The sequence below is a fragment of the Bactrocera tryoni genome, unplaced genomic scaffold (genome assembly GCF_016617805.1).
Source record: "Bactrocera tryoni isolate S06 unplaced genomic scaffold, CSIRO_BtryS06_freeze2 scaffold_25, whole genome shotgun sequence".
NCBI lineage: Eukaryota > Metazoa > Arthropoda > Insecta > Diptera > Tephritidae > Bactrocera > Bactrocera tryoni.
Genome location: NW_024395977.1, coordinates 5,161,348 through 5,182,960, shown reverse-complemented (window position 1 = coordinate 5,182,960; position 21,613 = coordinate 5,161,348). Strand labels below are relative to the sequence as shown.

At 35.4% G+C, this 21,613-nt stretch overlaps 1 long non-coding RNA gene across 1 annotated transcript in view; it reads left to right on the top strand.

Moving 5' to 3' along the window:
- The first annotated feature begins 5,391 nt into the window (after nucleotides 1-5,391).
- The window catches only part of LOC120780678, an 83,835-nt gene continuing 67,613 nt past the window's right edge, over nucleotides 5,392-21,613 (top strand). The window contains exons 1-2 of the long non-coding RNA XR_005705949.1: nucleotides 5,392-5,566; nucleotides 5,619-5,709. This is a non-coding gene — a long non-coding RNA (uncharacterized LOC120780678). The remainder of the gene's footprint in view (nucleotides 5,567-5,618; nucleotides 5,710-21,613) is intronic.

The following is a 21,613-nucleotide window of genomic DNA, read 5'->3' as shown; positions in this document are numbered from 1 at the left end:
ATAATTACGAATTTTCGGCGGAATTCTGGATAATGCGTTGCATTTCGGTTTATCATCCAGACCATAACATAAATGTTAATGGCTGGAAAATTCCGCACAATATTAAATTGGCGGATCCAGAATTCCATAAATCAAAAAAGATTGATATCTTATTGGGTGCAGAAACCTTATTCGATCTGTTAGCGGTTGGCCAAATTAAAAGTGGTCCTAATCAACCCACGCTACAGAGAACCCTTTTAGGTTGGGTTGTGTCTGGCAAATATGCCAGCAATCTAAGTCCTCCTCCTTTTGCAACTAGCACATTATGCCAATCTGAAGATGACTTAACGTCAATTAATTCGTTAGTCCAAAAATGTTGGGCCTTAAAAGAATTACCTTCAGAAACAAATGGCATCAAACTCAAACAAGAGCAAAAAGAGTGTGAAAATTTTTTCGTGAAAACAACTCAATTATTGCCTTCAGGACGGCTTCAAGTTAGAATGCCATTTAAAGCTGACAGTAAGTTACTCGGTCACTCTTATGAAACCGCAGTTCGGCGGTTTCAGGCCCTGGAGAGAAGAACTTTGAAAGATCCAGAACTTCGTAAAATGTATCTGGACTTAATGAATGAATACAGAGCACTAGGTCACATGAGCCCAACAAACAATAAGATCCCGAGTGAGCCACACTATTTCATTCCGCATCAATGCATTTTAAGACCCGAAAGCACAACAACCATATTACGTATTGTTTTTGACGCTTCGAGTCGTACTTAAATGAAATTCATTAAATGAACTTTTGGTGGTAGGCCCAACCATCCAAGAAGAATTGTACTCAACTCTTCTTCGTTTTCGTTTACACAAGTACGCTTTAACGGCAGACATTACTAAAATGTACCGCCAAATAATGGTGCACGAAGAAGACAGAAATTGTCAACTTATTGTGTGGAGAGAGCATCCCTCAGAGCATATTCAAATTTTTCGACTTAACACCATCACTTACCGTACTGCGCCTGCACCTGCTCAGCCATGCTAATACAACTAAATACACACTCGGTTCATTGGTCATTAGAATAGACTTTTATGTCGATGACTTATTGACAGGATCTGAAATTTTGAGTCTCTAGACCTTATAAGAAGTGAAGTAATTAAAATATTAAACTCGGCAGGATTCACCTTAATGAAGTGATTTTCGAACCACCCTAAATTTTTCGACAGTGATTGCACTGAAAAGTCATTTAGTTTCAATAACAAAAATTCAACTAAAACACTAGGAATCCATTGGTTGCCGAAAGAGGATTTGTTTCGATTTGTTTTGGATGCCAACTGTATTGATCTGCGAGCCACTAAACGGAACATATTGTCAGTCTCTGCTCGCCTTTTCGATCCTCTTGGATTATTAGCCCCACTAGTTACCAAAGCAAAAATCTTATTGCAAGAGCTTTGGATTCAAAAACTAGATTGGGATAAGTCGATTCCATTGCGCCTTGATACTAGCTGGCAGAATTTCAAAGCCAACCTACTGCAGCTGTCATCAATTAGCATTCCTCGGTACGTAAATCTAGAGTCGAGTGCTATATGCCAAATACATGGCTTCTCCGACGCTTCAATAAGAGTGTACGGATGCTGCATATACATACGAAGCCAATCAGCTAGTGGTGTCAAATGTATGCTGCTTACTGCAAAGTCTAGAGTGGCTCCGCTGAAGACCAAGTCTCTTCCGCGTCTCGAGCTCTCGGCAGCACATCTTCTTGCTAAATTATGGTCACGAGTTGCAGCAATGTTGAGTCGACGATTCGAGAAAATTACATTTTGGACAGACTCTGAAATTGTATTGCATTGGGTAAAAACGTATCCATTTTCATTGCAAACCTTTGTCGCAAACAGAGTGTCCGAAATCCAAGAATGGACTGACAATGTACAATGGTGACATGTGCCAACAAAACAAAATCCTGCAGATCAAGTGTCTCGGGGTTGTAACGTGGACGAACTGAATAATTCTATATGGTTTGGCGGTTCACAGTTCCTCCTAGAAGACCCCGCTTTATGGCAAATTAACGCTCACTTCCAGCTCTTCCCAGAAAACGAAGCCTTAGAGAAGAAAAAAACGCTGTCACATTTTCTGAAAATGTGAAAGATAACACTATAATGGAGCTAATTGAAAAATTCTCTTCTCATCAAAAGTTGCTTCGTGTGGTCGCATATTTATTACGATGGATCAGACGACCAAAAATGCCTACTGTGGGAAGAGCTCTGAGTGCAGACGAATTAAACTTGAGTTTTTTGAAAATTGTCCAGGTGATTCAACATTCTGAGTTTGCGAGTGAAATCCAAAAACTGACTAAAGGCACGACGCTACCAGCTAACTTGCAAAAACTCAACCCATTCTTGCATGAGTACTCGGATTTGTCACTTTCCTTTAAATTAATCCGAGTAGTAGGTCGCCTATTAAATGCTCCTCTCCCATACGATGTCAAATTCCCATTATTACTGAATAAAAATTCGCATTTCGTTACCACTTACTTACGGTTCCTTCACTTTCGAAATCAACACGCTGGGGCAAAAGCGTTGGTTGCGCTTCTTCGGGAACGCATATGGCTAATTAATGCCAGAGAAGGTTGCAGTAGAACCGTAAGAAATTGTACACACTGCTTTCCTTACAAGCCGAAATTGCAAACCCAAATAATGGGAAATTTTCCATTTGAAAGACTTCGAGCGTTACGACCCTTTCTGATATGTGGCGTAGATTTTTGTGGTCCCATATATACAACTTTAAAAATACGTGATCGACCACCCTTAAAGACTTATATAACAATTTTCGTTTGCTTCATTTCAAAAGCAGTACATTTAGAACTCGTCTCGGACCTATCTACTAATTCTTTTATTTTCGCCCTCAAAAGGTTCATTGGTCGCCGAGGGATGCCACAGAAAATATTTAGCGACAACGCAACCAACTTTGTCGGCGCCGACCGCAAGCTGCGCGAGCTGAAGAAGGCCTTTCTAGCGCAAGCCCCAGGGCTAATGGGATTCGCTGCCGAAGAAGGATTCAGCTTCGGCTTTATACCACCCAGGGCGCCTCGGCGGATTATGGGAGGCGGCCGTGAAGTCCGCCAAGCATCTAATCGTTCGCGCACTCGGCAACGCTCTACTAACGACGGAAGAGCTCTCAACGCTACTGGCCGAAGTGGAGGCCATTTTGAACTCGCGTCCCCTAACACCGTTGAGCCAGGACCCCAACGACGGAGAAGCACTAACTTCAGCACACCTCTTAATCGGTTGTCCTCTGCGAGCACTGTCACCAGCACAAGTGTTAACGGACCCAATTCGTTGTTGCGAGAGATGGCAACTTGTTGACGGGCCTTAAGGAACGCAACAAGTGGCTGCACCCCATACGCAATCTGCAGCTCAACGACCTTGTCCTCGTCCACGAGGACAACGTGCCGCCACAGCAGTGGGTACTTGGACGCGTCGTCGCAACCGTCGAAGGGCAAGACGGCAAGGTGCGAGTCGCAGACGTGACGACTAAAGCGGGAACAATTAAGCGTCCCATCCACAAACTGGCCTTGTTTCCTATGGAGTTTGAAGGAACCTGATGCTGTCAAGGTGGCCGGTGCTGCGTCAAGCAACAAGAAATCTATATTTTGAACCTAAAACTAAAATTAAGAAATATTGAATTATATAAGTATTGCATACTTACCCTAATAATACATTTGTAATACTAAAATATTACTCACCTTACTTACATACCTCAACGTAATCTTTTACAATAGTTAACGAAAGTTCAAAACTATTATACTTACCCCTTTTTTAAATATCGGGTGATTTTTTAAGAGCTTGATAACTTTTTTTTAAAAAAAAACGCATAAAATTTGCAAAATCTCATCGGTTCTTTATTTGAAACGTTAGATTGGTTCATGACATTTACTTTTTGAAGATAATTTCATTTAAATGTTGACCGCGGCTGCGTCTTAGGTGGTCCATTCGGAAAGTCCAATTTTGGGCAACTTTTTCGAGCATTTCGGCCGGAATATTTTATCGACAAATTTTGTTCAGCGATGAGGCTCATTTCTGGTTGAATGGCTACGTAAATAAGCAAAAATTGCCGCATTTGGGGTGAAGAGCAACCAGAAGCCGTTCAAGAACTGCCCATGCATCCCGAAAAATGCACTGTTTGGTGTGGTTTGTACGCTGGTGGAATCATTGGACCGTATTTTTTCAAAGATGCTGTTGGACGCAACGTTACGGTGAATGGCGATCGCTATCGTTCGATGCTAACAAACTTTTTGTTGCCAAAAATGGAAGAACTGAACTTGGTTGACATGTGGTTTCAACAAGATGGCGCTACATGCCACACAGCTCGCAATTCTATGGCCATTTTGAGGGAAAACTTCGGAGAACAATTCATCTCAAGAAATGGACCCGTAAGTTGGCCACCAAGATCATGCGATTTAACGCCTTTAGACTATTTTTTGTGGGGCTACGTCAAGTCTAAAGTCTACAGAAATAAGCCAGCAACTATTCCAGCTTTGGAAGACAACATTTCCGAAGAAATTCGGGCTATTCCGGCCGAATTGCTCGAAAAAGTTGCCCAAAATTGGACTTTCCGAATGGACCACCTAAGACGCAGCCGCGGTCAACATTTAAATGAAATTATCTTCAAAAGGTAAATGTCATGAACCAATCTAACGTTTCAAATAAAGAACCGATGAGATTTTGCAAATTTTATGCGTTTTTTTTTTAAAAAAAGTTATCAAGCTCTTAAAAAATCACCCGATACATATTAACATTACCACTAGTTTAGTTTAAGCCGTTAGTTTTAAGATTTAGGTTAAGCAACTAGATGAAATAAAGAAGCAATTGTTATTAGACCGCAATAGAATTCGCACGCGTTTCTCTGTTTTCGCTATTTCGCCGTGGCAATTTTCGTAAAGTTCAGATTCTAGGTACAGGCAAATGGTTAATTTTTGTAAAGTGAACTATTTGCAATATTAAATAAAACGCATCCCAAAAAAGAACTTTAATTCTCAAAAACGCTTGAGAAATTTTCATATGTATTATTACAGCTAGTAAAAGTCTTTACTGCTATTAAGCTAATTTATATACTTGTAAAAAGTAAGTTTTAAAGTATATTAACTTAACTTTTACATTTCTTCATTGAAGGTCAAAGGCTCGGGACTCATGGCAAGATTACTTCAAAGAACTCTAAAAAATTTTAATATTCACGAACAAATTTCCACCTATCTTACTAATGAGTATTGCTTACCAAATGCCCACATAATGCCGAAAAGGTCAATAAAGTTAAAATAACTGTGAAACGATATTTTAAATTACTCCTATTTCGCAGATTTTATTTGAAGTTAGCTGCGACAAATGTCATAATTATTGTACTTATATATAAATGCTACTACTTTATGCGCATGAGACGAATTATTTGCAGATACTTCTATCATAAACGTGAGAAGCAACGTATATTATATTTATACAATAGCTTGCTCCGAAAGAGAAAGACGGTTCGCGAAGTAATGCGAAGGACTGCGGAATCTAATGTGCATAAGCAGCGAATACGTCGACGGATGAACCTTTTATTGGTAAAGAATTGGTTATATTTATTTCTATTACTTAATTTTCATTTCATTTTAGTTTCTTCGATTACAATGGCCAAATTATTGCAGTTGGTATAAATTCTGTGCTGCCGCTCGCCTTAAGTGTTTGATTTGTGATGGATTGGAAGGTAATATAATATAATAATAATTTTTTCTTCTTTACTGGTGTAGAAACCGCTTACGCGGTTATAGCCGAGTCAACAACAGCGCGCCAGTCGTTTCTTCTTTTCGCAAGGTGGCACCAATTGGAGGTTCCAAGCGAAGCCAGGTCCTTCTTCACCTGGTCTTTCCAACGGAGTGGAGGTCTTCCTATTCCTCTGCTCCCACGGCGGGTACTGCGTCGAATACTTTCTGAACTGAAGTTTTTCGTCCATTCGGACGACATGACGTAGCCAGCATAGTAATAACACTGTGGAACATTTTTGGGATTATTGTGGGGGGGGTGAGAAATTCCAAGTCAGGATGATGGTACTAGGTCAGTACAGTAAAACCCACGCGTTCGTATGTGTCAGTTTTTTTATGACCTTTTAAATTTTTTCTTTATCTTGATGTTTTTTCGCTTAGTTGTAACATTTTGGCAAAAACGTAGTTTAACCAGAGAACTTAAAACATAGAGAAGGTGCAGGTTCGACTGCGAACATTTGATAGATTCGTGAAAGGGAATTCGCCGCATTTGTTAACATTGTAGGTCGGAATTCGCTTCACAATTTTAACATTGTTTACAATTCTCTCACATATTCTAACCGAGAAAATGAAGAGACAGAAATATAAGTATGTATTTACGGCATATGATGACAACGCATATATGCCGAAGCATAGAATATGAAGAGACAGAAATACACTCCCAACGAAGAATTTCGTTTTGCTTTTCGTTTATATTTTGATCCATTTTGACAGCGAAAAATGTGTACAAAATACATCTCTCACACAGAAAACATAAACAAACTTTTTATGTTCTTGTCTCACATGCCCAAGAATATGAAGAGACATAAATACATATATGTATGCATGCTCCTTATGCTGATCCCAACAACGGCATTGTGATATTTTAATGCTTCAATTTTTCTTTCAACTTGGGAATCGCAATGATGCAAATATGTATGCTTTTGCGTTTCGCCGTCGGCATTTACATATGTAAGAATGTATTGGCATGTAATAATTATTATATGAGTATAATTTTGTATGAATGCATACATAGTAATATTTATAGTCAATTTGGACTTGCATATTTAAAAATTTTCTTTGATTTTTACATAATATACTATTCTAATAAATATTTTTATATTATATTTCCTACTAATAGAAATTAAATTTATCACAACAATATATACATATGTATGTATGTATGTACATCTTCTATCATATTAATCTTATGTCTCTGCACATGCTCATATCATAATCTTATTATGTATGTATACACATGTGCGCATTCAGAAATTCAAATCATGATTTTATCACTTATCAATATAATGTATTACATGCGCGCGCATGTATTCATATATTCATATATATTTATATGTACATATGTATATTTGCATACACTTCCGAACAAATAATGCACAAGCACACAAACATACATATGCGTTCACATGTGAATATGTCACCAACAAAAAATTGAAGCATTGCTCTACAAGAACAACAATTGTCTAAATAGCAAAAGCATCACAAGTCAATATGGCAGCCGAATTGGCGAAGCCCAAATCATACAATTTCAAACATATTTTTTCATTCTTTTCCTCATTTCTGACCAGTAATATAATTTTTCTATTTGTTTAACATTTTCATTATAGCTTCTATGAGCTCTATTATGGGTTTGTTCGATTAATCCGGACTGATCTTCTTTATTAATAATATCCATTGGAAAAAGTTTTGTATATACAAATTTGTTCTGAAAAGTTTGTTTGTTGTGCAGTGAATCCCCGTTACTAACTTTGGCTGAATATATTCTTTTAAAATTGTTAATAAGTTTTCTACTGTATCAAATTCTATTAAATGCCTTTTATTTCCAAAGGTTTCAATTAACTCATGGATCGTAAATCTGTTCTTACACAATATTATTTGTTGTTTAAATTGATAATGGGTTTTTGTGTTTCCTGTATTTGAATGTTTTCACTACTCTGTCCTGAATGTTGAGATTCCTGACTTTGGGAATCATCGGAAATGTTATATAATTCAAGACGCGACAATGCGTCAGCTACAATATTGGATTTACCGGTTTGGTATATAAATTTTGGAGAAAATTCTTCTATAATTGCGTGCCATCTTTTCATTTTTGGATTAGGATTGCGAGGCGATAAAGCAAATGTTAATGGTTGGTGATCATTATGTATTTCCAAATTGGTTACTCCATAGAGGTAATTTCGTAGATTTTTTAATGGCCAAACAATGGCATAAAGCTCTTTTTCATTAGTTGCATAATTTTTTTCTGTTTTATTAAAAGTTTTTGAAATGAAGGTAATTGGTTTACCCCCTTGTGATAGTACCGCACCCATTGCAACGTTAGATGCATCGGTAGTTAATACAAATGTTTTTGAGTAGTCAGGCTGTATCAATTCCATTTCTGAAGCCAATAGTGTTTTTAATGTATTCATTGCAGATATTCCTTCCTTATCTAAAGTTATTTCCAATTTTTTTAAATTTATTTTTAGAAATCCTACCGTTCTCTCCTGATAGGTATTTTGTTAAAGGTTTGGCTATTGCAGCATAGTCTTTAACAAACTTACGATAATATCCTGCAAGTCCCAAGAATCCTCTTAATGCTGGTAAACTTTTTGGTACTGGGTAGTTTAAAATTAATTTTATTTTGTTTGGGTCTGTTTTGATGACATTTTGAGCTATTATATAACCCAAAAACTCTATTTCTTCCGAGAAAAATTTTGATTTTTCTAATGAAATTTTCATATAAGCATTTTTTAATATTTTTGTAATTGTTTCTAAATATTTTAAGTGTTGAGTTACGTTTTTCTAAAAAATAATTATATCATCCATATAAACGTGACAGATTTTTCCTATATGTTCTCTCAATATATCGTCCAAATTCTAGGGGCATTTTTCAACCCAAAAGGCATCCTCAAAAATTCATATTTACCATTATTAACGGAAAAAGCTGTTTTCTCAATATCATTTTTTGTCATTAAAATTTGATGAAAACCTGATTCTAGATCAATTGTAGAAAAATATTTTGCTTTGCCTAGATTAGACAGTATTACGTTTGTATCCGGAATAGGATAACGATCAGAAACTGTATGCTCATTTATTTTTTTGTAGTCTATTACCATTCTAAGTTTTGGTGTCCCATTATCATTTGTACCCTTTTATGGTACCACCCAAATTGGTGAGTTATATGGACTTTTACTTGGTCTTATTATATTATCGCTAATCATTTTATTTATTTCTTCATTAACAAACGAGTTTACAGATAAGGGATATGGATATTGTCTGCTCCCTATCGGGTCCTCATTTTTCATTCTTATTTCCGCTTTTACATTTGTCATGAAGGGAAAACTTGTATTGATGTTTGAATGCATTTAAGCAATTTTTTCTTTTATTTTTGTTTTAAATTCACTTAATTTTTATCCTGATTTTTAGTATTTAACATTTCGGAATTCTTTTCCGAATAATAATCATTATCGTTATTAATTTCTGAGCCTCTTTCACCCAGTATCGAATAGTTATCATTTATGGTGCCGGCAAATTCATCGGCTGGCGTTGTAGAACATTTTCGTTCCACAATATTTTCTTTATAATTACTATTTTCATTTTGCTGGTATAAATCTTCAGCTGGCGTTTTAAGATCTTTTTGTCCCAAAAGAAATTTTTTTAATATAATATTGCCGGTATTATCATCGGCTGGCGTTGTAGAACTTTTTTGTTCCACAATATATTTTTTATTTAATTTGCCGGTATTATCATCGGCTGGCGTTGTAGAGCTTTCCTGCTCCACAGTATTTATTTTTTTATATTTACCGGTATTTCCGTCGGCTGGTTTTTTGGAAACTTCTTGTTCCTTAGTTTTATTTTCAAAATAAATATTCATACTTTTATTTTCATTTTCCAAATTATTTTTTACCCTGTAATTAATTTTCCCATTGAACATATCGATTAGTGCCTCAATATTTTTAAGGAAATTGTATCACAAAAGGAGATCCCATTCTAATCCCTCTATTTCATAGAAGATTTCTTCGACTCCAAATAAAGTAATTAAGTGGTAAAATTTGATTATGGAATAACCATTTACGGTTTCTATGCGCTTATAAATGGCTAATTCGTTTTTATTATTATAAACCCTTGCTTAATGTAGCATGAGGTTGCTTCCGTATCAACTAGAGCTTTTAAGTTTTTATTTAATTTTGAGTCGTGTAATTTGAAATAGGGGAGTTCGTCCCCTCCTCGCCTAAAAAATGGCTCTCGTTCATATTATTAATTCTCTGGCTCTTTTCTTGCGGGCGAAAGCTCTCTACTTTCTCTATGCCGCTTTACCCCATGTGCTTCCTGATTTTGCCCCCTATTGGCCTGGAAGTTTGCATTTGTTTACATAGGTTTTACAGTTTGATTAAAATTGTTATTTCTTTGTTGTTGGTAAAAATTGTTAGTGCTTTGTTGCCCCCTCATATTAAAATCTCTATTGTAAATTCTGGATACAGATGGATCTATATCCATAGGAGTTGGTTTCGGAAAATTATAATTTATATTATTATTGGGAGCGTTGTTCCTTTGAGGAAACCTTAAGTTATTGTTTGTGTATGTTGGCTTCACCCTGTTTCTATCATACGTGAAGTTTTGAGCAAACCGGGCTCTTTGGTTGTTAGATTCTAGTTCCTGAGCTTTTGCTAAAGCATCAGGTAAATCTTGTGGATTTAAAGAGAATATTATGTCTCTTAGTGGGGTATTTAATCCTGTTATAAAAATTATGGTTGCTGCTGCTGCTGTTGACACGTCCGCTGATGTTTTTACTGCTGCTGTTAACAATTTTTTTGTCACTGTTAATTTTCTAATAAGTTGCTGATGATGCAAAATATTTGTATTTTTCTGATTTGAGTCACTCTTTCTGTTTGTGTTTTATTGGTTAGTTGTGTTTTTAATTAATTATTTTAATTATCAATTAAAAAAATTTCCAAACTTCGTTGCTTGTTCTTGTTCACACAGTTATTTTTTTGGTGAAAGTTTTTCACTTATACTTTTTTGGTCACTGTTATTCTTCTAAATCTTTGGTAGGTACAAATAGCTTTTCAAAAATTTGTGTAATTATGTTTTTTTTTCACTTTAGTAGGCACTTTTGACTTCGTGTTAAACTATTTCTTTACAAGACAATTTTTTATATAATTTTTACTTCACTTTTTACTTTTCTTCACTTTTTGTAGGCTCTTTTGACTTCGTGCTAAACTATTTCTTTACAAGACAATTTTTTATATAATTTTTACTTCACTTTTTACTTTTCTTCACTTTTTGTAGGCACTTTTGACTTCGTGCCCCACGTTGGGCGCCAATTAATTCCCGCAACGAGGGAATTTTAAAAAAATATATACTTTATATCCGCGAAAGCGCGGATGAAATGAGAACACGTGTGGTTCTGGTGGATTGCTAGATAAAAAACAAATCTTTATTTCAGAAATACCAATATATATACATTTTGGTTTTATTTACTTAAAGTTAAAGCTGAAGTGTAAGCATCAGCTTGATTGAATCCAGAACAAGGAGTTAATTACAATTTTAGCTGTGACAGCAAATTCCAGCAGAACGTTAAGCGTTCTGTTTTCTTTACGATTGTTTTTGTTATGCCTTCTGTGAGGGCGAGCGATATTGTTTTGATAATAATGGATTTTTGGAGTCAGAACGGAAAAAGCATATCGAATTCTTAAATAATCAAAAACGTTAATTATATTTCTAATTTATGAGACAATGTAATTGCAAAGTGCAAAGATTCAATTTTATTTACAGTTAGGGTAAGGTTTCTATGCGGAGGCTATCGTTAACTTGCATATATTTTTAGCGAGTCACCACACTTTTTTCCTTGTTTGTTTTGCCACTGCACTTTTTTGTTTCTTGTCTTTTTTTGTATATGTTACATTTATTACTAATTAGTTTTGTCACTTCACCGTGCTATTCTTTTCACAATTTATTGCTGTTAATCTATAGTGCCTTTCTTTAAGGCTCGAAGGACCATGAAAATTTGGGTGCCTAACTAATTGGGAAGCACACACACCTCTGTATTTAAGTTTTATGAGTCACTTAAGCTCGCGATTGATGTTATTAAATAAAACGCATTCTTTTAACTAATTGGAAAAACGTTATAATTTATTTTTAACACAAATCCGGGTTACAATAAATGTCAAACTTAATTAAATGAAAGAAGTGCGGGATCGATACGAAATGAAGGGATGTTGAAATAGGAAGGATCGCGACTGATCCAAAATTATGTAGCAGCGTTTTGAACGTTGCGTCATTTAACGGTACAGACGGGCAGGAAGTAAATCAAGGGGCAGAATCTTTTGAAGAAAACGCACATATAGTAGACTGGTCGGAAATCCATAAATTTATTTATGCAAAACGGTATCCGTGATTGGATATCTTTAAATCAAGCCTTAATTGATGAATTCGAAAAATCATTTTCATCAGCTGAGGCACATAGGCTTTTAAGGAATCGTCAAAAGAGACAAAACGAAATATTCATTTAATTGTTATATGCCTTAATGGGAATAGGGAATCGGGTAAAACTGGAGGAATCCAGCGTAATAGAATATTTCATACTAGGGATTCCCGATTCAAAATTGGACAAAACGGTTTTGTACCAAGCCAGGAGTATAAGGAAATTAAAAGAGCAAATAAAAATTTATGAGAAAATTAAATATAAACTAAAGGTCGAAGTTGGAAGGAAAACACTCAACGTTCAATTATAAACCGCGCATGTTTCAAATGTGGCGAAACTTCGCATATAGCAAAGAATTGCACAAACCAACAATTTAGATGTTACAAGTGCAACAAAGTCGGCCATAAACGCAACGAATGTCCGACAGTTCAAACGAAAAGTGAAAGAGATAATTTGAATACAGTTACCGAAGTAACGTTCAAACCTTCAGAGGCGGATTTTGGACTAAAGTTTAAAATGGTAGAGGTAGGGAATGTAATTTTTCCTTCATTGGTTGATACAGGTAGTCGATTGTGTTTGATATACTAAGTAGATACAGTCGAAAAACTTAATCTTAAAGTTAAGTCAAACAAAGATAAACGAGTACTGGGCTGAATCGGTAATTCAGAAGTGGTCACGTTAGGTAGTTTCGAAACCAGAGCTAAAGAAGATGATATTGATATAAAAATCATGTTTCATACTGTCAACAATAAGGATCTTCAATATCCGGCATTAATAGGAGTTCAATTTTGGGTCAAGTCGATTTAATTGTTAGCGAGGAGAGCGATAGGTTTCTAAGGAAGGATAAACCAGATATTTGTCAGGCGAACAACAAGAAGTATAATGGTAAAATTGCAGAAGAGGCAGAAATAGCAGCTTTTAGTATGATTTTAATAGATGAACAGGAGCCAGAATCAACATATGACTTGTCACATCTCGATAAGGGAAAAATGTTAGAAGTGGAAAAGTTGGTTGCTCAATATGAGCCAAAAGAATCAAGTTTTCCCCGGTGGAAAGAAAATTGTTTTAAAGGACGATGTACCGGTATATCAGCCACCTAGGCGTGTATCATTTCAAGATCAAATAATCGTAGACGCTCAAGTAAAGCAAGTGTATCCGATTACGCGTCGCCGATTGTACTTGTGTCTAAAAAAGATAAAGTAAAACGGTTAGGTTGCGATTATAGCAAATTAAATGAGAAAATTTTGCGCTATAACTTTCCAATGACATTAATTGACGAGGTAGTTGAGAAGCTCCAGGGAAATAAAGTTTTTACCATGTTAGATTTGATAACGGATTTTCGCATGTTCCTGTCGAAGAAAGTTCTAGAAAATATACATCGTTTGTAACAATGAAAGGTCAATTTGAATTCAAATTTGTGCCGTGATGTACATTTATCCATTCGATTTTTAAAGACCTAAAAGATGAGGGAAGTGTAGTTTCTTACATGGATGATTTAATTATTCCATCTATAGACGAGGAAGAGGGGTTAATTCTAAAATGAAGCATGTCGATGCTTTAAGTACGTTGTAAAGTTAGTTAAGTATGTTAGTAGACGAATCGTTACAGCACAGATTAAAAGAGGCACAGGAAAAGGATTAATGGGCGCGGGCAATTCGCAAAATACTGGAAAACAATTCTTACGAAGACTTTTTTATCTCTCACGATATATTATACAAGGATTCGGCAAAGGAACTAATTGTTGTTTGTGTAGGGAAATACTACTACATTCCAGGGCTCGAGGGAAAAGTCAGAAATATAGTAAGCAGTTGTGTCGAATGTTTAATAATGAACACAAAGTGTGGTAAATTTGAAGGACTATTGTCGCCAATTGACAAAGAAGATTATCCCTTAGGGACATTTCATATAGATCATGTAGGTCCGATGACAACGACCGGAAAACAGTACAAATATATTTTAGTTGTTATCGACGCTTTTACAAAATTTGTGTCTACCCAACAAAAGATACAAGCGCGGGGGTGGTTATAGACAGGCTTTCGAAACAAGACATTTTCGGCATCCCGCGTAGAATTATATCTGATAGGGGATCAGCGTTCACTTCACAAGCTTTTCAAAGTTATTGCGATAATAACAGTATTCGGCATCTACTCATTACGACGGGGGTGCCAAGAGGAAACGGTCAAGTGGAACGAATACATAGGGTAGTAATACCAATGTTAGCTAAGTTATCTCATCCGAATACCTCACAGTGGTACAAGTATATCGGAAAGGTTCAGTAATTTATAAATAATTCTCCAAATCGAAGTACAAAACAGGCCACATTTAAGATTTTAACAGGTTGCGACATGCGGATAAAAGAAGACTTTGCCTTAAACGAAATTTTAGAAAATGAAGTAGTTATGGAGTTAAACGATGAACGTGATAGGTTACGTGAAATAGCTAAAGAAAACATACAGAAAATTCAAGAAGAAAATATGAAGTCATTTAATAGAAAACGTAAAAAAGCAATCGACTATAACATTAATGATTTGGTTGCAATCAGGCGGACACAATTTGGTAACGGAACGAAGTTACGACCTAAATTCTTAGGACCATCTTTTTAGGACACGGTCGATATGAAGTAGAAAGGGTGGGAAATAATGAGGGACCTAAAACAACATCGACCACTGTGGACTATATGAAAAAGTGGTGACAAAGAAATGCGACAGTGCGGACTGAACGTTTTTGACGCACGACAACACTGACTGAACGAAAAAGGGACTCGAATGGAATAAAACCAATAACGGACTTCACTTGAATAGCGGACGGCGACCGAGGCAGTTAATAAAATATCTATCTATTGTAAAGCACCACTTCTTCGATAAAGAATTGATCTAACTATTGTAAACCTGTATTAAAAGCACCAGTTGTTAATAAACGTATAATCGACCTACGTATTGTAATGTTGTAATAAAGTGAAATTTATCTATTGTGAAGTTAAGTTTGTCCAGTTTTTGATTTCCAGTCATCAGTGGATCATTAGTTTCCTTCAAATCGGACTTGGCGAGTCACCTACGTTATCCCACATATTGGTCGTGTAGCCGTACGCTATATCCTACAATATTGGAGGCTCATCTCAAACCTATCCTACATATATATATACATATATATCATAATAAATAGAAAAATCTTATTATAGAATGCAAAGTTTTTCAGTATTCCTCTCCTTTTGTTTAATATAAGTACGTGTTTGATCGATGAGGGTTATTTTTTTTAAGCCGAAGGCCGCCTGTACAGAAAGTAGTTCGACACAAAAAAACTATGAACACCCCGGTATTTGACCGACCAGTGTTATTTATTATGAAGCGCGGCCAAAGGCCGCCAGTGCAGAAAGTAGTTCTACACAAAAGAACTATGAACACCCCGGTGTTGGACCGACCAGGGTTTATTTATTTTTGTTTTTGTTTGAAGCGCGGCCGAAGGCCGCAAGTGAAAAAAGTAGTTCAAACATTTATAACAAACATACTCAATATCAGATGAGTACAGAACAATTGAAGATTTAAGCGGTGCTGTCTTATAGCCCTGACAGACGACAGCGCTAATATGCTTTAGCGGGCTTAATTTACTGGCGCATTTGACCCATCTTAACGCAAGTTTGTAATGCGCAAGAATTCCGTGCGTTTAGCTGAATTTACTAAATTTGAGTAGGCAACACTGCCCAAAAATGGCTAGTTTCTGCTATTGTTTGACAGATATCGCTTGAAATCTGCCGACTTGTTTGTGTTTCAGAGGTAAAAAGTTTTTGTATTGCTAATTAAATTATGTGCAAGTATATTAACAAGAAACAAATTTTAATATTTTTAGATGGCAGAAAATAAACAACGCACAGTTTGCTATCCGTTTTTACAATTTTATTAACTTTTTCGTACACTTTTATATCACTTTTTTTTAATAAATAAACAAATTTCAGTATCAGCTGTCTAAATGCACAAGTCTGCCGTCTGTCATCATAAAATTTCAATGCGCATTAGCGTTGCTTAAGGCGCATTAATTTTGCTCGTCTGTCAGGGCTATTACCACTGCCTGGTATTGCCAGTCTTCACTTATCCTAATAGCCCTGACAGACGACAGGGCTAATATGCATTAGCGGGCAAAATTTACATTACTTGCGCAAGTTTGTAATGCACAAGAATTCTATGCATTTAGCTGAATTTACCAAATTTGAGTAGGCAACACTGCTCAAAAATGGCCGATTTCTGCTATTGTTTGACAGATGTCGCTTGAAATCTGCCGCCTTGTTTGTGCTTACAGCTTCAGAGGTAAAAAGTTTTTATATTGCCAATTAAATTATGTGCAAGTATATTAACAAAAACAAATTTTAATATTTTTAGATGGCAGAAAATAAACCACTTACAGTTTGCTATCCATTTTTCCAATATTCTTAGCTTTTTCGCACACTTTTATTTCACTCTTTTTTTAATAAATAAATAAATTTCACTATCAGCAGGCTAAATGCACAAGTCTGCCGTCTGTCACCATAAAATTTCAATGCGCATTAGCGTTGCTTAAGGCGCTTTAATTTTGCTCGTCTGTCAGGGCTATAAGGCAACTATAAATATGTGCATACATTTGTAACTGATCCAGTCTCAGATATAATATAATTTCTATATATTGGGAATGATAGAATAGAATTGCAATCAAATTCGCAGAGCATCACGAAAAAAACTTGATTAAGTGAGATCATATTCCTGCAAGAAAAAATTAATTCTTTGGATCAGAACTAGCTCGATAATTATTATTGGTTAAAAATTAAGAAGTTGTTGACGAAAACGAAAAATTATCTATATATATCCCCGAATGACATCATATCATGGGTTGAGAATTGTTCAGCTATTATTATTCAGTATCCATCCGTCAATCCATCTCAATTATGCAACGACCCAAGATTGCAGGAAATATTATTGTAGCAACCATTTTGATTGGATCTTTTAATGGAGAAATGGACTTTTTGCCTCTTGCAGATTTATATTGAATTTGAAAATGTTTATAATTAAAAAACTATAAATATTAGTGTTAAAAATTAATTAACTTCATTATCAGAAGTATTATCAACTAACAACTGAAATGTAATAATTACAAGTTGAATATAAAATAATAAAATAAAAAAGCGAATATGAGGTTATATTACCTTATGTTTTTTTTGTGCTCAATAACAAATCGAATAAAATTAGAATCAATTATATTCAAATTTGGAAGTAATCCACGGAGTTAGTCTTACACCGTCAATAATATTAGGGCAATTCAGAATCTTGTGCATCTGAGTTTGCAAATTATGCAATTGCAAATATTTACCATCAACAATGAACGGTTTTTTTGTGGTTTCTGTGTAACCCTTGCAAAGACCATTTATTCACAGCTGATCGGTGAAGAAAAACATTGTTTGTAAACAAAATTTACGCACAAATTGGAAAATATGTCGAAAAAAAGTTTTAGGGAAAAATTTACCACGCTTTAATTCATGAAGCTGCTGAAGAAATTATGGACATTGAAGGTAATAAATATTTTTATGTGAAAGTGAGGATGACGCAGTTTTAGATGAATTGGCTGACAATATATGTAAGTATCTGTTGTTATGGAATGTCGACGAGGAGTTTACAGCACAATATCTAAGTCACACATTTAGCGCAATAACATTTAGACAACACTGGACGAAGACCGATTCCGTCAAATGTTAAGAGTAGATAGATACCAATATAAGATGTGGTTGATTTAATAAAAAACTATGAGGAATTTAAAAAAACGCACTCATGTAAACAATTTTCTGTCGAATTGCAATTAGCAATTAAATTAGCACTGTTTCGATTGGGTTCGTCGGGAGAAAGCGCAGCATATAGAAAAAATAGCGACATTTTTCGGAGTGGGAGATGGCGAAACTATATCGATTATAACAAAAAGAATCTTTAGAGCGTGCTTGCGTCACCAATCTAAGTATATACATACATACATACATATATTGGCCCGATGGGATTGGACCAGAGAACTTAAAACATAGAGAAGGCAGAGAACGTAAAGTATAGAGAAGGTGCAAATCGAAATCTGTATGACGGTTCGATTGCGCGGCTAACAGAGCTGATAGAATCACAAAGGGGAATTCGCCGTGCTCTGGCTATTTAACAGAATTGAGCACGTGCGGTGGCAGAAATATATGTAAAATGACTGAATTCATGCGAGAATGAATAAAGAGAAATGCTTTGAAGAAAAATATGCAAAGTCACACAAAGAATGTAAAGAAGCATTCTCTGAGACACATACACATGCGTGATCTTGTATCATATGAACCATTTTTTTCAGAAAAATTGTAAAAATTTTAGTTTTTTACAAAATCGTAAAAAATTAGATAAAAAATAATTAATTTTATTTTTTAATTTTTTAATTATTTCAAAAAAGTTATATTTATTTCGTTTATTACAAAGCGAAGATGTGTCAAATGAACTTCATTTCTTAGAAAAAATTAATGACCTTCATGAAATATGCATATTCGCATTATTTCGTTATCATTTCCATATTTGCACCAATAGAATTTCTATGGCATATACAAACATATTTATGTACATATGTATATTATTCCTTTGGCACATTTGTCTGTATGTTTACGAAAGCAAATGCGAGCCATATACATATGTACATACATACATATGTACATTCATAATAACAAGTGTCGCACGCTTCTTTCGCATCTCTATTGTCACGGTCAACCAATGGCCGAAACTTGCGTTTTGTCAAAGAGTCAAGTGCTGAACAAATCGAGCACGACAGACTGCAAACGAATATATTAGAATACACACGTTCTTATGGACACAGTTATGTAGTTGTGCAGCTGGCTCAATAACTGTGTCCCTAAGAACGTGTGTATTCTAATATATTCGTTTGTAGTCGGTCGCGCTCATTGTGCTCAGTACTTCTATGTGTCGAAACACTGACGCGACGGTAAAGCGCCACAACATTGTGTTGTTGGTAGAAAATCCGAGCTGTGCCGAAAGAAACTAACAAACGATCGCCGATTGTTAGCGCTTCCCTTGCTGCTCGAACAGCGTCGCCAACAAACCAGCGTAAATATGTATGAAGATATATGCGCGTGCATACATATCGACGCAGATTTTTGCGAGTCACGGAAAAATATTTTAGACAAATATTGTAAATCGACAACGGCTATGTTGCCACTTTTGTCACTTCTTTCTGTGAAGAAGCATCAGAAAGTTGTTCAATTTATGATTTTTAGCTTTTGCCATCGTCGCGAAAAGAGGCTTGTAGGCAAAGGCATGCTCGGGGAGATGTTACGGCGTCTATTTCTATGAATGAAGCGAGGTCGCTTGTGGCATATGTGCCTGCGTTTATGAATGAAATCGTTTTTGTTGTAAAATTTACTACATTTGGGCTTCGCCAATTCGGCTGCCATATTGACTTGTGATGCTTTTGCTATTTAGACAATTGTTGTTCTTGTAGAGCAATGCTTCAATTTTTTGTTGGTGACATATTCACATGTGAACGCATATGTATGTTTGTATGCTTGTGCATTATTTGTTCGGAAGTGTATGCAAATATACATATGTACATATAAATATATATGAATATATGAACATGCAGATCAATGCGCGCGCATGTAATACATTATATTGATAAGTGATAAAATCATGATTTGAATTTCTGAATGCGCACATGTGTATACATACATAATAAGATTATGATATGAGCATGTGCAGAGACATAAGATTAATATGATAGAAGATGTACATACATACATGCATACATACATACATATGTATATATTGTTGTGATAAATTTAATTTCTATTAGTAGGAAATATAATATAAAAATATTTATTAGAATAGTATATTATGTAAAAATCAAAGAAAATTTTTAAATATGCAAGTCCAAATTGACTATAAATATTACTATGTATGCATTCATACAAAATTATACTCATATAATAATTATTACATGCCAATACATTCTTACATATGTAAATGCCGACGGCGAAACGCAAAAGCATACATATTTGCATCATTGCGATTCCCAAGTTGAAAGAAAAATTGAAGCATTAAAATATCACAATGCTGTTGTTGGGAGCATCATAAGGAGCATGCATACATATATTTATGTCTCTTCATATTCTTGGGCATGTGAGAGTGTAAACACAATGGCTACGACAGACTGCAAACTACATCTGTCAAATATTAAAATACACACGTTCTTATGGGCAGTGTTATTTTGACAGCTGCACAACTACACGACTGCAGGCCGACAGTTGTCGTTCTCGCTAACTTCAATTTGCTCCTATTTTTGCCAACGACAGTTGGACGACAGTAGAGTTGACAGTAGAATGGAAGATAGAAAGAGGAGGTAGAGTGGTGATGCCACTAATATGTAAAATGTAAAATTATTCACAGCTCTAACAAACTTGACGTTATTTTACAAATAAAAGCATAAAATAGCTATATTATAGCTCTATTATATCATTTGTAATAACAAGTGATAATTTAAAGCAAAAATATTAACCCATTTACTTATTTTTGCATAAAAAATTTCACTTTGAACAAAATATTAAAATTTCATTGAAGTGAAAGGTATTAGTATGGCCACAACGAAATTGTGTACATGCAAAATGGACAACTGCGTTGTTTTGTGTACATGCCGGCCATTGTGTTGTTGTTGCTTCTCAAAATGTACATGTAGTAAGATGAACAACGACGTTTTCAGTTCACTGTCGTGCCGTTGCAGTCTGTCGTAGCCATTGTGTTTACACTTTGAGACAAGAACATAAAAAGTTTGTTTATGTTTTCTGTGTGAGAGATGTATTTTGTACACATTTTTCGCTGTCAAAATGGGTCAAAATATAAACGAAAAGCAAAACGAAATTCTTCGTTGGGAGTGTATTTCTGTCTCTTCATATTCTATGCTTCGGCATATATGCGTTGTCATCATATGCCGTAAATACATACTTATATTTCTGTCTCTTCATTTTCTCGGTTAGAATATGTGAGAGAATTGTAAACAATGTTAAAATTGTGAAGCGAATTCCGACCTACAATGTTAACAAATGCGGCGAATTCCCTTTCACGAATCTATCAAATGTTCGCAGTCGAACCTGCACCTTCTCTATGTTTTAAGTTCTCTGGTCAAATCATGCGATTTAACGCCTTTAGACTATTTTTTGAGGGGCTACGTCAAGTCTAAAGTCTACAGAAATAAGCCAGCAACTATTCCAGCTTTGGAAGACAACATTTCCGAAGAAATTCGGGCTATTCCGGCCGAAATGCTCGAAAAAGTTGCCCAGAATTGGACTTTCCGAATGGACCACCTAAGACGCAGCCGCGGTCAACATTTAAATGAAATTATCTTCAAAAAGTAAATGTCATGAACCAATCTAACGTTTCAAATAAAGAACCGATGAGATTTTGCAAATTTTA